We start from the raw sequence: 20,357 nt of genomic DNA on the forward strand, positions 1-20,357 counted from the left end.
TTTGTTAGTTTTTGGTTTTCAAACATTCCTATGGGTTGAATGTCTTAACTCCTATGGTCTTAGAATTTATCTCCTTTTTTAAAGCCTGAATCTTTCCTTCTTTAAAAAATTCTTCCTTTTCTCTGGATAATTTGCTATAAGGAATAAGACTTTTTCTCTCCAAGCCCTTCTCCCTTCCTCCCACTCCATTCCAAAGAGCCACTTGTATAATGTCATATTGAATTTGAAATCTTAAGAGACATATCTCCAGGATGTCCAAATCTCTTCAAACAGCTAACTTCCTGGGAAACCTAATTCTTTTTTTTTAATCATTAAAGCTTTTTATTTTTAAAACATATGCACATATAATTTTTCAACATTGATCTTGCATAGCCTTGTGCTCCAAATTTTCCCCTCCTTCCCCCCATCTCCTCCCATAGATGACAAGTAATCCAATATATGTTGCACATATTAAAAATATGCTAAACCTAATATATGTAAACATATTTGTACACTTCTCTTGCTGTACAAAAAACATCAGATCAAAAAGGAAAGAAAATGAATAAGAAAACAATATGCAAATGAACAACAACAAAAAAGAATGAGAATGTTATGTTGTGATCCACACTCAGTTCCTATAGTTCTCTCTTTGGATGTAGATGGCTCTCTTCATCATTAGATCATTGAAACTGGCCTCAATCATCTCATTGTTGGAAAGAGTTATGGTCATCAGAATCGATCATCCTATAATATTTTTTTTTTCTTTTGGCATCCTATAATATTGATAGTGCCGTGTATAAGGATCTCCTGGTTCTGCCCTCTTCCCTTAGCATCAATTCATGTAAGTGTCTCCAGACCTCTCTAAAATCCTGATCATTTCTTGCAGAACAATAATATGCCATAACATTCATATACCACAACTTATTCAGCCATTCTCCAATTGATGGGCATCCACTCAGTTTCTTGCCACTATGAAAAGAGCTGCCACAAACATTTTTGCACATGTGCGTCCTTTCCCTCCTTTAACATCTCTTTGGAATATAGGCCCAATAGAAACACTGCTGGATCAACGGGTATGCACAATTTGATAACTTTTTGAGCATAGTTCCAAATCACTCTCCAGAATGGCCGGATACATTCACAGTTCCACCAACAATGTTTTAATGTCCCAGTGGAAACCTAATTCTTTCTAAAATCAGGACTGATTTCTGAATTTGCTTTCAAATGAAAAGACAAAGTCAGAAAGGCAATGAATTTACAGATGAATTTTATGTTTCATTTGTAAAATGAAAGAAATAACCTCTAATTTCTGAATCTAATAATATGAGAAAAGATAACATCTAATATCTGATTTCACTCTGACTCTGTCATACTACTGATGAGGTATATTGGGGTATAGAAGTGCCAAATCCCCAAAATATATTGGGGTTTTAGAACTCCCCATATAGGCTATCAAGTGTTGGCGTTCTGGGATGTTTGATTCCAAAAGTTTATTGGGGTTATGGATTGGTGTCCCAGGTTGTTTCAAAAGAATCTGTAGGTTTAGACCTTTTCCAAATCAAGAGGCAAAGATTTTATAATGCTAAGAAGATCGCCTAAATCCACAAAGGTTGTTTGTTTGTTTGTTTTGCTTTGTTTTTTTAGCAAAGCAATTTAGCAACTAATAAAGGAAAGACAAGTTCCCTAATGCAACTCACAGTTAACCAGGTGAAGATATCCTTAAGGAGGAAGACACTTCTTTGTGTAGAGACAAGTTCTTAATGAACCCTGGATTCCACAAGGCAAGGCTAACCCTAGAAAGGATTTAGGGAGTTAGCAATAACAAGGAGAAAGATACCATAAGGCAAGATTATTCCTTTGACTGGCAGGCTAACCTTATAAAGAAGTTTGGGCCTAACGGGCCTTAGTGGGGATTTCCAGTAAGAATAGGTTTTTATAGTAGAAATATATCCTCTGAGTTGACATCATGACTTGGCTTTTTGATTGGATATAGTAACTATGGAGTTATGATGATTTTGTCAAATCAAGATATTTGACAAGGATCAAAAGGCTTGTTTAAGAACAAAAGGCTCACTTTAGGCCCAGATGATCCTATCAATGCTCTTCCCTGCTTGCCTCAGGCTGCAGCATAGGCAGTAAAATTCAGGCTCTCTCCAGATAAAGTGCTCAGTTCTCTTTTAATTTGAAGAGAGTCTAAATTTACATCTTTGTGACTCCATGAGACAAAATTAGTAGAAACATTTTCTGTGTTGCCAAACAACATTCCTTATTCACAGATTAGTGATTTATCCATATCTTAGCCAAAATGTTGAGGGCAATTGTCATGAAGCTTATCATCATCATCATCATTATATATTTTTTTATTCTTGTAATTTAGATAAAACTTGAATAAATTCATTACAAGGAGCACAGGAGGGCACATGAGTTTTAATCCTGCCTCCAACACTTATTAACTATGTAACCCTAGGCAAATGACTCTTACAGCTTTAATTTCCTCAACTGTAAAATGGAGATATAGTAGCACCTGTCTCATAATATTGTTGCAGAAATCAAATGTGTAAAAAACTTTGTAACCTTTAAAGCACTATGTCAATGGCAGCTATAATTATAATAACAAATAGATTCTATTGGCCAAGTTAATTATCCTATGTTGAAATAGAAATCTATTATTATTGTTATTACTTCAAAAAAAGAGGACACATTCTTATTTTAAACTTCTAAGTGTCAAATTTCATATAGATAGCCATATGGGATTGAAAAATTGTATTTATTCATTCAAGAAATATTTATTTGGTGCCCATTCTATATAAAGCACTCTATACCTATGATAGGTGTTGGGCTATGCAAACAGATAAGACAAAAATTTCCCTCAAGGAGCTTACATTCTGATAAGAGGAAAGATATGTGTAAATAAATACTACACACACACACACACACACACATATGTTTTTTGGTTGGGTTCAGTCAATCACTCCATAAATATTTATTAAACTCCTACTATATGACAAGATATTATGCTAAGCTCTGGAAACTTAAAAAAAAAAAAAAGGCAGCAAGACAGTCCTTGCCTACAAGGAACTCACAATCTAATGGGGGAGGGGAGGAAGAAAAGGGGAGACAACAAGCAAACAGATTTGTATAAACAAGCTATATAAAGAATAGGAAAAAATTGAGAGGAACTAGTTGAGGAGCTAGGAAAGGCTTCCTGTGGAAGATGGGATTTTCCAGACTTAAAAGGAAGCCAGGGAAACTGGTAGGTAGACATAAGGAGGGAAAGTATTCCAGATATGGAGGACAATCAGAGACAATGCCCAGAACCTAGAGATGAAATGTTTTGTTGGAGGAGGAGCAGGAAGACCAGAATCACTAGATCATGCAGGTTGGGGAATAAGGAAATTTAAGTAAGTGGGGCAAAAAATATTTTTAAAAAATGCAATGTGGCAAAAATTATGGCCTTATTGGCAGAAATGAAGAACAAAGATTGGGACTAGACCCGTCTCTCCTCTTCTAACTTTCTATTCGAGGCTTATAAAAGCTTCTGGACACTGCTTTGTTAAGGTATCAGCTGCTTACCAGTTTGAAGAGAATTGAAAGGGTTTCTTTTTCCCATACTGCAATAGATTGGGGGCTTCAGGGTTTCCTTTGGTGGTATGTGAAGGTTAAAAAAAGTCTTTGACCAAGAGCAACTTTTTTGTGCCAGCTATGTGGTCTGATTTATCAAAGAATCAAAAATGTGCTTATTAAGCCCTGGGCACATTTGTCCTTGAAACAGCTTCTTCCAAGATTGCTGATATTCTCTTCAAAGAAGAGATGGTAACTTCAGAACATGGTAGCACATTGTTGGGCAAAGAAGAAGCTTTGGAGATAGAGGGGCTCTGCCAATTGATTATTGTAAGTGAAGGTATTATTCATTTCTTTAAAAGAAACCTACATATTTGAAAATCCGCTTCCAGTACCCCCAATACTTGTCTTTATTAACTTTATCTAGTTAATCAATACCAAATAATATTCCTTTCTTCCCTTATCTATCCTATTTAGCTGTGTTTTGGGAGGTAAATCACTGAATTTCTCTGGATCTCAGTTGTTTTTTTTTTTAAATTTGTAAAATGAATGTATTGAACTTGTCTTTTTTTTTTTTTTAAGATTCTTTCTCACTCTAAATTTATAGTTTTGTGATCAGAAAGATTCTAGGCTTGTACTAGATGACCTCTAAGGTTCTCTTTCCACTTCTGGAATTCTATAAGAACTCCCTTTAGTCAGGAATATGAAGAATTTATATTTTGTATACATAGATGTGTCTATGTATATGTGACTAAGGCTATGATCAAGAAGGGAACACAAAGACTCATACAAAGGATGACTTTAAGAGATAATCATAGACTTGGATGAGTAGGGAACCTCTTCTGATCAATCAACAAGCATTAATTTAGCACCTGCTGTGTGCTAGGCAATGTACTAAATTCTGGGGATACAAAAAATGACCTGCCCTCAAGGCACTTATATTCTCATATGGGAGACATAGTCAGCAAATATTTGTTAAGCATTTATGGAAATTCTTTATCTTCAAGAAACTTACATCCTAATGGGTGATATATCTATAGCTATATCATCTATCAAGTCAGTTGACAAATATTTATTCCAAACAGAGTAAAGTGGAGAAATAAGGGTCCAAATTGAAAGATAGTGTTTGCCCTAAAGGAGCTCTCATTCTAATGATTGAAGACAACCAATAAAAGTAAGATGAAGGGGTGTGGAAAGTAGGAAAGGGAGGTACTAGGTGGATCCCTATATCTGAAATCAGATACAAAGTAAATTTGTGGGAAGGAAGATTGAGGTTGGTGGGATAATATGAGAGCATTGGTAACAATCAAATAACCATTTTAAAGGTAACCTTAGGATAGCTACTTCCTAATAGATTACAATTTTAGCAGGATCATTTGTAAGACTAGTTTCAGTTGTTCTATTTTTGCATTCGAGCTATATCTATTCAGCTCTATTAATTATGGATGATTGGTGGGCATAACTCTGTCTTGCTGTTGAAAGAATGATATGCTGCTAAGGGAATGATCTTCTGTCATCCCAGAGTACTTTTTGCAATCTAGTGAAGCCTATGGACCTCTTCACAGGATAATTTTTTAAAATATATAAATAGGATTATAGTGGAAGCCAATTGATGTAGTTATCAAAAATTTTTATTTTTTTAAATTCACAGACTCCAAATGAAGAATCTCTATTTTAGGGGCAAAGTGGAGAGAACAAGTATTTATTAATCACCTATTATGTTCCACATACTGTGCTAAACACTTTACAAATATTATTTTCATTTGAGTTAGGTCATTTTGCATGTCATGGTTGCTTCTTTTGCACTCTGAGGGTCTATATGTTATCTCTAGGTAGCCCTATATGATCAAACCACTTCACGGTCTTTTCCCCCCCCCTCTGGTTAACATGTGTAACAAAATATATTTCTTTTTTTTTTTTTTTTTTTGTTTTAGTTTTCCATTTTTTTAAGTATGACTATTTTTGCTATAAAAAGAAAAGCACATCTTTAGGTCAATCCCTTTATATGTACCCTTGATCCTATCCCTCTGTCTTTTTATCTGATTGCCCCTACTATCATCTTCATTCTCATCTTCAATCTCTCCTTTGCTGCCTACAAACTTGGAACCATTTCCCTAGATCCTACCGTTAGCACCAGTTTTTATCCTATCTCTGTCCTCTTCTCAGCTAAATTCCTTCTGCTAGATACCTCCCCCTCCTCTCCTCTCTCTCTTCTAAATCCTCCTCAGTCTCATATCTGACCTCATCTGAAACTGCTCCATCCAAAGTGACCAATGATCTCTTAATTGCCATGTTTCATGGCATTTTCTCAGTTCCCATTTTTCTTGATAGCTCTGAAACATTTGACAAATTTGACATTTGAAACATTTAAGTGGAATGGACATAAGGTCTTCTCAGAAAACTGACTCCTGCCATAGTTTAGGGCTATAGTTCCAGGAACACCCCACCACACCCAAACCTTGCTTGTACCCTTGATTTAAACTGTTTTGTAATCTATAATCTCCCTGTTCTCGTACCCTGAGGGTAGAATGGATTCCCATGATAGACTATGAGTTCTGATATGAAGTTAGGGACAGCTAGGGCCCAAGATGGGGTAAAAATTGTTTTGGGTTATAAAAACCTGTGCTTTACTGCCCATGTTTTGCCTCCCTTCATTAGATTAAAATATTGGTGAAGATAACACCCTTTTCCTGCAGAAATTGAATAAACTGCTTTCTGCTCTGGCTCTGAGAAACATCTATTTGAATTATTCTGGATTAGTAGTTGCTGTCCCACACACATTTGACCACTCTTAGATATACTGGATTTTTATGAATTTACTCTCGTTTAGTTTTCTTCCTTTCTGTCTGATTACTCCTTCTGTCTCTTTCCCTGGCTTTTCATATCATGCGCACTAAATGTGGGACCTAATACTGTTTGGGGGTTCTCTTTTCTTTTTTGTCTCTATTTTTTCTCTTGGTGGGTTCATTATCTTTATGGGTCCAATTTTCATCCTTATGCATGTGATTACCATATCTATTTAGTCCATCTTCTTTCTCAAGCTCTAGCCCTACATCACCAACTGACTATTGAATATTTTGAACTAGATTTAACACTGGCTGTTATTTGTCCTTCTTTCTTGAAGAGGACCATGACATCAGGGAGGTTATACCACAACATGCAAGTGAGTTGGATTTAAGTGAGAGAGGGTTATGCTAGGTCACTTACCTCACTTTCCCCTCCAGAGCCATCTGGATTCAGAGGCAAGATATAGATGAGAATGACTGGACATGGCCTTTTTTAAGTTAAGGTCTTCAACAGGTCTCAGTTTAACTGAGGCCACAGCACACAACCATTCAGTGATTAAGCTAGGTAGCAATTGAGCCAAAGAATCTCCTCTTTAATCCAGTGCAAAACAAACAAATAAACAAATAAATGAATGAATGGATTTGGGAGGGGAGGATTCTCAGGGTTTCTGACCTAAGCAGAAATGATTGCTATTTACAATTCAATCTGAGTCAATTAGGAACCAAAGACCCAATGAAGCTTGGCCTAAGATCTATTGATAGCCAATTAGAATCAGATTGGTTTTGCTTTAAGATCTGGTCTTTAAGAAAGAAATTTAGCCATTAAATCTCAAGATATCTTGGGAGGGTTCAGAGATGCAAAAGAGAAAAAAAAAGTACTCCTAAGAGCATCTATAGATAAGAGTATGATACTCTATACTCTATGTGGACAGAGGAAGGAAAGGAGGGAGGAAAGATGGAAGGAAGGAAGGAAGGAAGGAAGGAAAGAAGGAAGGAAGGAAGGAAGAAAGGAAGGAAGGAAGGAAGGAAGGAAGGAAGGAAGGAAGGAAGGAAGGAAGGAAGGAGAAAGGAAGGAAGGAAGGAAGGAAAGGAGGAAGGAGGAAGGAAGGGAGGAAGGGAAGAAGGGAGGAAGGGAGGAAGGAAGGAAGGGAGGAAGGAAGGAAGGGAGGAAGGGAGGAAGGGAGGAAGGGAGGAAGGGAGGAAGGGAAGAAGGAGGGAAGGAAGGGAAGAAGGAGGGAAGGAAAGAAAGAAGAAGGAAGGGAGACAGGGAGGTAGTTTTCCAACTGATCAGTTCCAGGTTAATTTTACTCACAGAGATTCTTGTTTGTCCTTCTTTCTTGAAAAGAACTATGACAACACTTCAAACTCAACATGTCCATAGTAAAATTCATTCTATTTCTTCCCTGTTTCCAAAACTTCCCTATTATTTTTGGGTGTACCACCAATTTTCAGTCACCTCAGTTTGAAACCTCAATATCAAATTCAATATCTTTCTTTCACTCATACATATTTTCACTGTTACCAGTATTATTCCTTTCTCTGTAGCATCTCTTATACACCTCCTTATCTCCATTAACACAACTACAATTCTGCTTCAATTAAAAATTTTTTTTCAGAGTATTTTCTAAATACATGTAAAAATAGTTTTCAACATTTGTTTTTGTAAGACTTTATGTTCCAAGTTTTTCTCCTTCTCTCCCTTACTTTCCACCTTCTCAAGATAGCAAATAATCTGATATAGATTAAATATATCCAGTTCTTTAAAACGTATTTCCGTATTTGTCATGTTTTGCAAGAAAAATCAGGCCCAAAGAAAAAAAAATATAAGAAAGAAAAAAAAAAAACAAACAAAAAAGTAAACTGTTTTTATGTTTTGATTCATATTCAGTCTCCATAATTCTATCTTTCTGGATGCAGCTGGCATTTTCCATCCCAAGTCTATTGGAATTGCCTTGACTCACTGTATTATAGAGAAGAGCCACATCCATCACAGTTGATCATCACAGAATCTTGTTACTGTATCCAATGTTCTCTTGGTTCTTCTCACTTCACTCAGCATCAGTTCATGTAAATCTTTCCAGGCTTTTCTGAAATCATCCTCAAGTTTTGATCCCCTCTCATCTATACTTTTGCAATAGTTTCTTATTAATCTCAGGTTGCCTCAGGTCTCTCTTCATTACAATCTTTTCACCCCCTTCCCTTCTCCTCCCAGACCAAATAAGTTCCAGTGACTGCATTTCACTTCCAGGATCAAATATCCAATTCTTTGTCATTTAAAGCTCATCACTATCTGAACACACTTTATCTATCCAATTTTTTTATGTTTTCTCTCCTTGGGAGCTATACTGTACATACATATATGTCATTTCATTTTCCATTCATGCCTTTGAGCTGGTTGTTCCTTATGCCTAAATTGCATTTCTTCCCAAACTCTGATTCTTAGAATCTCTGACTTCATTTAAGATTTAGTTTAAGTGCCACTTCCTCCAGGAGATTTTTTTTAGTTTTCCTCCCTAATTTTGGCACCCCCTTCTAAGGTTACTTTGCATCTATGCTGTATTTATGTTGTATGCTCTGATTTTCACATGTTGTCTTTCCCTTTAAAATATAAGTTCCCTCTTGGCGAGAGGGAGCTTTTTCTTTTTATGCCCAGCACATAGCATAGGGATGGCATATAGTAGGTGCTTAATAAATGCTCATTGTTTGGTTGATTAGATCTGGAACTAAAAGGGATCTTAGTTCAACCCCTTCATTTTACAGATGAAGAACCAGAACCAGAAAGGGGAAACAATTTGCCCGAGGTCTCACAGAGAAGAAAGAAGCAGAGCTGGTATTCAAGCCCAGGATCTCAGACTACAAATTCATCCCTCTTTCCCCTGGATCCACCTTCTTTAATTATGAAACAGTCTGATGGGAATAAGTGAAGCTAACAGTGAGCTAGCTCTCTGGAGCAGAGGGTTCTTTTTTAGATACATAAGTAATCATGCTGGTTCATACAGCAACTCATTTGACTGGCAACCTTGAGCAAACCATTTAATTGCCCTATGCCTCAATTTCCTTAGTTGTAAAATAAGAATGATGAGTGCTTGCTACCTCCTTCACAGCGATTAATGAGTTAATGCTCATTAAATGCTTTGAGCTCCTTAGATGAAAGGCCCTATATGCCATGTCAAGGCACTATATAAGTACAAAGCAATATTCTAATGACCTGTCACTAAGTTTGTTATTTTTAGCTTTTTAGCCTTTTGAAAACAAGAAACAACCATGACTTTTTCAGGGATTGGTATTTAACCTCTCTCTGTTTCTATAACTACTTGATCAAGTGGATGGATGAGTGCCTTTGTAGTATGATTTCAGGGTTATAAGGAGGAGACTTCTGGCCTACAAATAACTACCTCACTGGTTTACATGTCCTAAATTTCTTTTGTAGTTGCAAAATATTTTATTCTACAACCAGAGACAAAACAGCATGCAACTACCCCAAGAGAAACAACACATTCCAGTGTAAATAACTGATTCCAAAATATACCATTTCAGGGTACTTGAGCAGTCATTAAGTCCATTTTATTGATGAGAAAACTGAGACCCAGAGAAATTAAGAGACTCAATCAATATTATTAATTGATATTATTGATATTGATCAATATTATAGGTTGATATCAACTCAAGCCTCTGAATTTTAACAATCCTAATTTGTCACTGAATTCAATATTCAGATTCTTTTCTGAAGATAGGTTTTGATAACCAGAAAGTTGATAGGAATTTATTAAATCTGACTATGCATCAGACTTATGTTTGACACTAGAGATAAGAATGTGATGATTCAAACCATTCCTACACTCTTGAGTTTACAGTCTATTGGAGGAAACAACTTGTACCTACTTAGGGTATCCCAAAAGTCTAAACCATTAAAGCTTCAGATTATTGAGACCCTTCTGTGTATAGTGATAAACACAAAATAAATATAAGATAGTTAAGGTGGGAGAGTTTCTAATTCTACCTACTAAGAAACTGTCTTGGACAGCCAAAATGTTGGCTCATTAACCTTTAGCATATACCAATTCTTTTAGGAATCATCTCCTTAATCAATCAATCAATAAACATCTGCTTAGCACTACTATGTACTATATTATCTGCAGGTAGACTTATTAAAAGATGCTTTGTATACAATTTGAAAATGATCATTTAAACCACATCATGCATCTGGAAGAAGGAAAAAAAAAAAGAGCCCAAAGGAGTACTTAAATAAAGATAGAACTGAAATTGGGATCTACTAAAGAGAGATTGCCTAAATCACAATTTTCCTTTGTCTTTTTGATGTCACAGACTATCTTCTGTGACTTGTTTTTTTTTTTAAAATAATTTATTATTCTTTCAGAAAATGCCATCAGGATTGAGCCAGTTAGTGACTGTATCACTAATGAAAATCACTGCTAACTAAATTCTTAAAAATGAATTAGGGATGACCCTGAAAATACAATAGTCTTCTTTAAGAGTCTGCTGATGGAGTTATCTAAGCATGGCCACACCAGTCCAATTTCAAGGTTTAAGACTGTATAGACAGAAAAAAAATTTAAATGAAATGTGGAGGAGGAGTGAAAGATGAAACAGCAACTAGCAGGTAATGAAGGTCTTAGAGAATGCTCAAGAATCAAGTGAGGTATGTTGGTTAATGGGTTCAGGAAAATGGATTGTAATATTGAGTCCATGTTAGCTTTATGAACTTCCACCTTTACCTACCAAGACACTATCTTAGACAGACAAAATAGTGGCTCATCAGTCTTTGGCAAACAGTTTTCTTTATGAATCATCTCCGTAATCACATTTTTCCAAGCAACCTGGACAAAAAAAATGATTTTAAAGTTAGGTATTTTGAGAACCCAGGACGTTACTGAATATATCCATTTATTCAATGATGTTCTGAATTTATCATTGAATTGCTTGTGTTCAAATAGTGAATTACTTTTCCTTGACTACTGATGGGATTTTGCTATAAAAATGGAAAATATTTTTAATATTTTGTGTTGAAGAAAAATACCTGAAACATACTAGAAACACAAAGCAAAAAAAGGTGAGTTTAGACAATTTACAATTTGCTGAGAGCATGCAACTCAACAACTGCTGACCAAATAGCAACTGCTCTGTAATTTAGACTTATAGTTTTAGAAAAATGCCTTGGACATTGAGAGATCAAGTGATCTGTCTAGTGTCACACGGCCAATATGAATCAGAAGTAGATCTTGATTGCAAAACTTCTTGGCTGCTCATTAGAGAACTTATGTCATGGAGCCCCTCTCTTCTTTTAAAGAAGCAAAAACCTTCCAAAAGATGTCTTTCCCATGAGTAGGGATTGTTTCATTCTTCATATGTGCATCCCCAGTGCCCAGCACATCATCTGGCACACAGTGGGTCCTTAATAAATATTTGTTGATTGGTTATACATTAAACCAATATTCTTTTTTTCCTGTCTAAATTTGGGGTAATGCCACTGGAAACCTATTGCAGTAGTGTCCATCCTATGCTTGCCAGTCATTTTCTGAAGCACCTGTTTAACTTATATTTGCAATAATCTCTACACACCTTTTCTATTAACAGATACCCAAGAGCTCACTCAGAAAATAGAAATGTGCCAATTTGGCCCAAATGTGACCCATCTATTTTTAGGAAAAACCTTTCTGATCAATTTTTCCTATCATTTAAACTCAAGCACAAAATTGTTTTTAGGGCCCAAATTTCTGGCCTATTGAAAGTTGATTGTGTTTGTGGGCTGAATTTGGGTCCTCAAGGCCAAACAGTTTCATTTCCTTGGCAGTCTGCCTTCATGGGAAACTTTCCTAATCAGGGACACTTAAGGGAGGTCTGCTTCAGTAATCACAGCTAACCGTTGATTCCAGCTTTCCACATAGCTGCCTGCCATCCACTCAATCAACTGGTAGTCTCCCGGTAATTGTATTCAATCTCACAAGCCATTTGATCAAGTGAACAAATAGCAGTGTTTACAGTGAGAGTGAAGAATTTGGTGGGAAAACAGGCCTTTGTCATTTGTCCCTTTTGTGCCATTCGTTCTTTCCTGATACCCTTTAGGATTGCAAGCATCATTTAAGTTCATGATTTTTTAAAAATCATGTTGTTAGTAGGCTTAATTAATGTTTGTGAAAAGAGCTTTCAGGTCTATAGATGAAAGGCAATGGGTAAGTACCAAGTATTAATATTAATATCGTTAATGATGATTATTGTTATCATTATAATCCTCAACTATTATTATAACTTTCATTGGAAATACTCTGAGGCAATAGTTCCATTGAAGTTTCTTGAGAAGAGGGAGTTCTCCTATCAGCTCAAGTTGATCTTCGTCTTACTTCATCTCACTTAAAGAACTTAAGCCAATTGAAGTGTTGGAGCTTAGTAAAGTTGGAGGGTAAATCATATCAGCTTTTGAAGGCAATGTAAGATATCACTCACAGATGTCACAAGGAGCTTTCTTCTTCATTTGTGCCTCTCTTATTACTGAACCAATACAGAGCATTTTTGTTCAACAGGGACTACCTGTCATATTAGGAGAATCATTTGGGGAAAAATCCTTCCTTCTCATTCTACATTTGGCTAACGCCATCCATCCCTGGAAGGTCCAGTTTTTGGATAAAGCTTTTCATGCAATGGGGAATATATGTCCATTCTATAATTTCTTGAATTAATAAAGTGGGTATCCACCCAACTTGTTGCCTTATCTGGCTGAAGTTTTCATAGAATTGATTGAATTAAGTTGGTGATATGTATACAGAGCTGAAATTTGACAATTTTGAATCTGAAGCAAGTGACAGGAGCTAGAGATTAGATGGGAATGATGGGGAGAAAAGTAAGCAAACAAGCTTTATTGAGAAGAAGGACTTACCACATACGAAGGGGTAGTCAGGAAGGATGGATGCAGGACAATTTATGGGGATCCTGGGTGGAATTAGTTGCATAAAATTAGTGAAGTAGGCTGGGTTTTATATAATTCTTATCTGAGTCAAATAGTGACAGGTATTGGTGGAGAGGGAGCAAGAAGCTTGGCGCATCCTGGGAAACTGGTGACTAGTTGATATTTGGACTCTCTGATGACAGAAAAAAAGGATTTTTGATCTACAGGTCTTATTTTAACAGTGTGACTTAGAGGTTTTGAGTTTTTCCTAGTCTTTTTCATTTAGCAGGAAAGGAAGAGTTACTACCATGAAATTTCTAACTATTGATGAAAGAAGATTCCCAAAATGAGGCTGCCGCTGATGAAATGGTAGGGTTAAAGAGAAGTGGAAGCCTTTCAAGAATGAGGCTGCTACCTTTACTACCATGGGAATAGGATTTGACAGAGGGAGATTTTCTTCTGGATTATACTGCTGGTATTTTCTAAATTTTCTTCTCTAGGACAAAGCTCTAGTAGCTTTTTCCTAGTTATAGCTCTGGTTGTATGTTTTCCCAAATCAACAGTCAATTTTTTGAGGATAAAATTATTTTTTAAAATTGATGCTCTCTCAAGATTAGTCCATTTAAAATTGTGAACATTAAAAAGCCACAGCAGGTAAATTTGGGCACTTTTAAAATTTGCTAACATATATTCTTTTATTCTTGATTCCTTTCCTGCCAAATTAGATTATTTTGGTCTCGGAAATCACCAATGAATTCTTCATAATTCTCCAAAGGACATACAAGAAGCTAATAAGAGTATCAGGTACATTTCAGTCTGACAGGTGAATAGAAAAAGATAACAAAAGAGTTTACAACAGAAAATAAGTGAGACATAATTACCTGTTAAAAGGATCAAATTTTATGCTTTGAGATTTGTAACTTCCACTAAAATTTAACAACATCACACATGAGTATCTTGAGGGCAGAATCTGGACTTGTTGGGAAAACTTGTTTTTGTCTTCAACTCCATAAACACAAATGTATTTAATAAGAGAGAACTTTGGCAAGAGACCAGTGAGGAGTGGTGAATAATTATGACATGCATGAAGGTTTATTTCCCCAGGAGAATGTCCTGAAATATGGGTAGGAAAGAAAGTCACCCATTATTCAAAGAGAGAGAGAGAGAGAGAGAGAGAGAGAGAGAGAGAGAGAGAGAGAGAGAGAGAGAGAGAGAGAGAGAGAGAGAAGAGAGAGAGAGAGAGAGAGAGAGAGAGAGAGACAGAGACAGAGAGAGAGAGAGAGAAGAAGAAGAAGAAGAAGAAGAAGAAGAAGAAGAAGAAGAAGAAGAAGAAGAAGAAGAAGAAGAAGAAGAAGAAGAAGAAGAAGAAGAAGAAGAAGAAGAAGAAGAAGAAGAAGAAGAAGAAGAAGAAGAAGAAGAAGAAGAAGAAGAAGAAGAAGAAGAAGAAGAAGAAGAAGAAGAAGAAGAAGAAGAAGAAGAAGAAGAAGAAGGAAAGAGAGAAGGAAGAAAGAAAGAAATTCGGGAAAGATATTATAATCTGAATTTTGAAGTAAGTGCATTGGGATCTTAGATTATACATTTAATACAAACTATTAAGAGGCCAAGAGGAAGTTCGGTATAATGGCTTTAATTACAATTATACAATATAATATTCTTGCATTTACATAGAAATTTATAATTATTTTTCTTTAGTTCTTCCAATTCAGTGAGATAACATTGTTGCACCCAATTAATGGATAAGGAAATGGAAAGTTATGTTTTCATACACTGATAGATTGATTGTTTCACCTGAATTGCCCTGTTATCAGCTGATTACTAGCTGATCAATTTAGATAGGCAACAGGTTTGAATAAGAATAAATTCAGTCCAGATGGCCACACCAAAGTTTGCTACAGCCATGGAGTAATGAAATCCAGGTTTAGATGGCACATTAATTGCTTAAGCAAGCAAGAATCAACTAAACTCAACTCAAGAGTTAATATGTAGCTACTATATTCAGAACAAGAAATGAATAATTTTCAAGATGCAGATCTAGATAACTCAATGTTGAGAAGCTAAGCAGAGTTTGACAGAACTTCAGGTTACTGCTATTCTTTTCCTGAAATCTTGTTCAAGTTCATCTATTTAGTCTTTGGGATATTTTAGTCTTGAACCCAAACACCTAGAAGATGGGAATGTTCTTTCCTGGTAATGGTAAAAGATTCTTTTTAATTCAATATAATTCAATAAACATTTGTGGAACTACACTAAGCCAAGCAATTTCATAGGTGTTAAAGATACAAGGGAAAGGAAATATTTATTAAGCTAGATGGCACATTGTAATAGAGAACCAAGCATGGAGTCAGAAAGGCCTAAGTTCAAATTTGATCTGAGACACTTATTAGCTAGGTGACTCCCTACTCTAGTATCTTTGACAAGAAAAATCGGGTCATAAAGAGTAAGACATGACTAAAATGATTAAATCGCAATGTGTACCACACATTAAATGCTAAGCATTTAACAAAGAACTTGTTTAATCCTGACACTAACCCTGTTAAGATAGGTATTGTTAGAGGCAAAGAGGTAAAGTGATTTAGTTATCTAAAGTTCTATTTGAACTCAGGTCTTCTTAACTGCAGCCTAGTGCTCTATTGACTTTGGCACCTAGCTGCCAAAGAAAATACTAAAATAGTTTTGACCTTAAGATTATAACATAAAATGAGTAAGTATAACATATAATCAAAATAAAGTACAAATAATTTCTTTTGGGTATAGGTTAAAAAGCACTGTCAACTAGAGGTTTATTGTAGCATATGGAATTTTCAAGTAGGGATTTAGTTAAATAGAGGTGAGGAAATCACATATTACAGACATGGAAGACAGCCCATACTTTTGTTCTACACAAGGGCAGAAGATGGAAGGTCATAAGTGGGGAATAAAATAGGTCAATTCCACTGTATTGTAGAGTTTATGAGAAGAAATAATCTGAGATGAGTGTGAAAAGATGGGTTAGAGTCTGATTACAAACAGTGCAATTTATATTTTATCCTAAAGTTCCTAGGGAGCCACAGAAGCTTCTTGAGCAGAGGAGAAACATCCTCTGCTTTGCAAATATCAGTTCGGCAGCTGTTTGGAGGATGGGGTAAAGAGTGGTGAGAATTAAAACAGGGTTACCAACTAGTAGGGTATTATTGTGGTTTAGGCAAAAAAGGATAAACTAAGTGGTAGTTGTATAATGTTTTTTTTTTTTTTTTTCTGAAGCAATTGGGGTTAAGTGATTTGCCCAGGGTCACACAGCTAGGAAATGTCAAGTGTCTGAGGCTAGATTTGAACTCAGGGCCCTCCTGAATTCAGGGCTGATGCTCTATCCACTGTGCCATCTAGCTGCCCCTTATAGTGGAAAATTTAAAGATAAAAATTGGTATTTTTTGGTGGTCGATCGAAATAGTTGGCTTATATTTTATTTGGATAGCATCATATTGGTAAAAAGAAAAGTTTAGATCAGGGTTCCTCAAACTATGGCCGCGGGCCAGATGTGGCAGCTGAGGATGATTATCCCCCTCACCCAGGGCTATGAAGTTTCTTTATTTAAAGGCCCACAAAACAAAGTTTTTGTTTTTACTATAGTCTGGCCCTCCAACAGTCTGCGGGACAGTGAACTGGCCCCCTATTTTAAAAGTTTGAGGCCCCCTGATTTTAGATTATATATTTAAACCATAAGAATATGATTTAGAAAAGCAATTATTAAAAATATCCATATTGATCACAATTATAGGTTATACTTTTTCTTTCCAAATCTGGATTGTACAAAACTTTTGCCTTCAAGAGTCAGTGTTATTTGTCATTATATAGCTATATTTCTTTTTTCAATCAAAGAGGAGATTTTATATTTGATCTTGGAGTAATAAGGAGGCACTGGAGTTTATTGAATGGAGAAATGACACTGCCAGGCCTGAGCTTTAGGAAGATCACTTTGATAGCTGAGTGGGGAATAAACTGGAGTGGGGAGAAAACAAGAAATGTTTTGAACTTATTTCCTTTAGCCTAGTTCTTTGGGTCATATAGCCTACACCAGAGTCATTTTGAGGTCAAGGGACAGTTTTTCATGACTGCAGACAGTTCCACTGACTCCTCAAGTCAGGATCTGAATTAATAACATTTTCATCATTTCCCTCCTTTTCTTTTCCTTGAGTAAATCTATCACAGCATAACTTTAAATTTTTGTCTTAAAAATAATCTAAATATTTCCCCATGGTTATCATAAAATACATTGCTAGGCTGGTACATGTGGCAAAAGGGCCAGATTAAGCTATTCCCCAGCTGGGATTTTGTCATGGGTGTTTTGTTCCAAATCTCTGAACTCTAATTCTGACCGTTTCTGTACAGGAAGCGGCATTTTTCTTACATGTAATGCATTTGTCTTTGGCTTGTCTCTTGCTTTAATCAAAGTTCGACTCAATAGTAGCAAATGGCATTTGTATTCTTCTGAGGCTGGGCCTGACAAGCTATAATTAGAAATACTTTAGTTGACCTTTTATAAACCATGATCCCCAAACAAAATTGTTCAGAATCACATTAAAAAAATGTTCTTGCATCTTTTGTGGGTACGGAGAAGATTACAGGATACTTTTATTTTAGAATAATTACACAGTGACCTTCAGAGTTATTTGCAAAGGTCATATTCTCTTCACATACTCTTGATTTCCTTTCAGTTTTTCCTTTTGTCCCACCAGACATAAATTTAGCAAAGGAAGAAGAAAGAGAGAGTATTTTTTCTGTGGTTGAAAACTGAAGAAGACAGTTCAAAGTCCCCATAGGCACTCAGAGGGCTGTGGGTTATGATAGGCCATTTTCTACCATTTAGCTCCTGCATTATCACTACTCCTTTTTCTTCATTATTCTCTACTTATCACATGCAGCATCACCACAGAGCCCAAATAGAGAGTTGTAATTACCCAGCTGCCACCTGATAGTACCCCTTCTATCATCTTTATCTCACTAGGCCTTGCTGTTTCATCATTGGATAAACTTGCCCATGGCAATGCCTGTGATAGTACATCTCAGAGATACATTTAAAGTTTACTCATTTATCGCAGAAAAATGCTGAACCCAGCCAATTATTAGATACACTTGCTAGTTTATTTGTTCTGTAAGGTTACTTTAACTCGTCGCTCTATCAGATTTTTTCCCTGTTCTTTTTGAAAATACTGAGGTCACCACGGGCAGTGAACAAAATTTTAAAATTCCAGCATGTCCAGCCACGAGAATATGGAGACTCTGTGAATGTGTGTGTGTGTGTGTGTGTGTGTGTGTGTGTGTGTGCACATTTTCTGACACTGTGCTGATTATTCAGTTTAAGCACTTGAATTTGGTAGGTATAACCAGAACATGACACAATTCCTTGAAGAGCTCTTAATTTCAAAGTATCAAGAACTCAAGATTTGTCATATTTGGTAAAAAGTTTATCTACTGGTAGATATGAAGCCAGAATGCAAAAGAGTTAATATACAAATGTATAAAGATTGATGAATCACTACTATTTTGAATTATTGTTTAAGCTTTTTAATTGGTAGTCATTACAACCAAAGGATAAGAAAGAGATTTCAGTAAAAATATACTCTGTTCACTGGTTAATGTTACTTAGGTAAGTGGCTAATGTTCATCAAGAATCAGCAAAGGAGTAAATTATGCCTAGATTTGACAATTTTGCTTTCCATTTAATGGAGTTTATTTAGTTGATCATTCAATGGTATTTGTGACGATATCAAAAAGGTTTTCCTTAATCTTTGCAAAGTGATTAATTGGGTAGGGAAGGAAAGAAAGAGTATGTGTATAAAAACTCTAAAGCTAATTGTTGATGTTTTTAAGATTCCATTTCTAGGTGCTAGAGAAATAATTTAATTTAATGATAAGATTTGTAAATGTGGTTAGTTAACAATGTGTTTTTAACAAGCTTTCTTAGAGGCAAATGAGATTTTTATATTAATTTGGGTTTTGGGGGTTGTTTTGTGTGTGTGTGTGTGTGTGTGTGTGTGTGTGTGTGTGTGTGTGTGTGTGTGTTTTTAGTTAACTGCTTTTGAATTTTTTAAAAAGAGTTTTTTCAGAACATTTTAAATGTCCCTTAAGTTTGTCTCTTCACATTTGTCAGGCTCTATTTGCCACTTTAATGGGAATTCAACCCATTTACAAATGGGCTAATATCAGCATGTGGGTATTACCATATACAACTTCTAAAGAAGACTGGCAGAAGGTACACTTTGCTTGGGTGTTAAATATGGTTTTAAAGATTATATTCCATATGACTATTTAGTCTGACTTGATTAACTTCCCCCATGGGGTGATGCATTTAATATAGCAAATAGTAACTTCAGTTAATAGATTCCATTTCATTATAATCACATATTCTTTTTTCCACCTTTAACCAAAGCTTCCTTTATTCTAAGTTTGTTGTTGGGTTGTTGTTTTTAATGTTACTCAGACTTCAAGAAAATTAGAATTGTACTTGGTGCTTCTGTATAGAAATAGGACAGCTTTTGCCATTGAGTATACTGAAAATCTATGGAAGTTCTTCATAGAGAAAAAAGAATGAAATAATTGCTTTGGAAAAAGGATCCTCCCCACAAAAACAAGGCGTAGTTTTTCCTATACTTTGGGTAAAATGGAGAATTGTAGTAGTTATGTTAATTGTAGAAGAAGCCTTGAAACATGTAGATTGTTGAAGAGAAATTGAGCTTGTTCTAAAGCTTCCAACATGCTTCTAGTATTATTCTTTAAGAAAAACAACATATGCAATAAAAAACATCTTCAATAATTAATATATTTCAGGATCCATATTTGGAAAAAATGTGCTTGTAATTAGAACTGTTCAAAAGAAAATGGGTTAACTTAGAAGTTAGTGAGTTTCCTTTCACTAGAAGTCTTCAAATTAATACTAGGTGGTCACTTATCAAAGATATTATAGTTAGTTGGTCAGTCAACAAGCATTTATAAGTGTTTACTAAATGCCAGGTAAGAATAGCTGGATAGAGTCAGTGAGTTGTTATTCATTTCTCAGTTGTGTCCATTTGGACCCCATTTGGAATTTTCTTAGCAAAGATACTGGAGAGATATATAATTTTCTATTCTAGCTCATTTGAGCTAGAACTAAGGCA

This window comes from Antechinus flavipes, chromosome 3 (assembly GCF_016432865.1).
Source record: "Antechinus flavipes isolate AdamAnt ecotype Samford, QLD, Australia chromosome 3, AdamAnt_v2, whole genome shotgun sequence".
In the NCBI taxonomy this organism is placed as follows: Eukaryota; Metazoa; Chordata; class Mammalia; order Dasyuromorphia; family Dasyuridae; genus Antechinus; species Antechinus flavipes.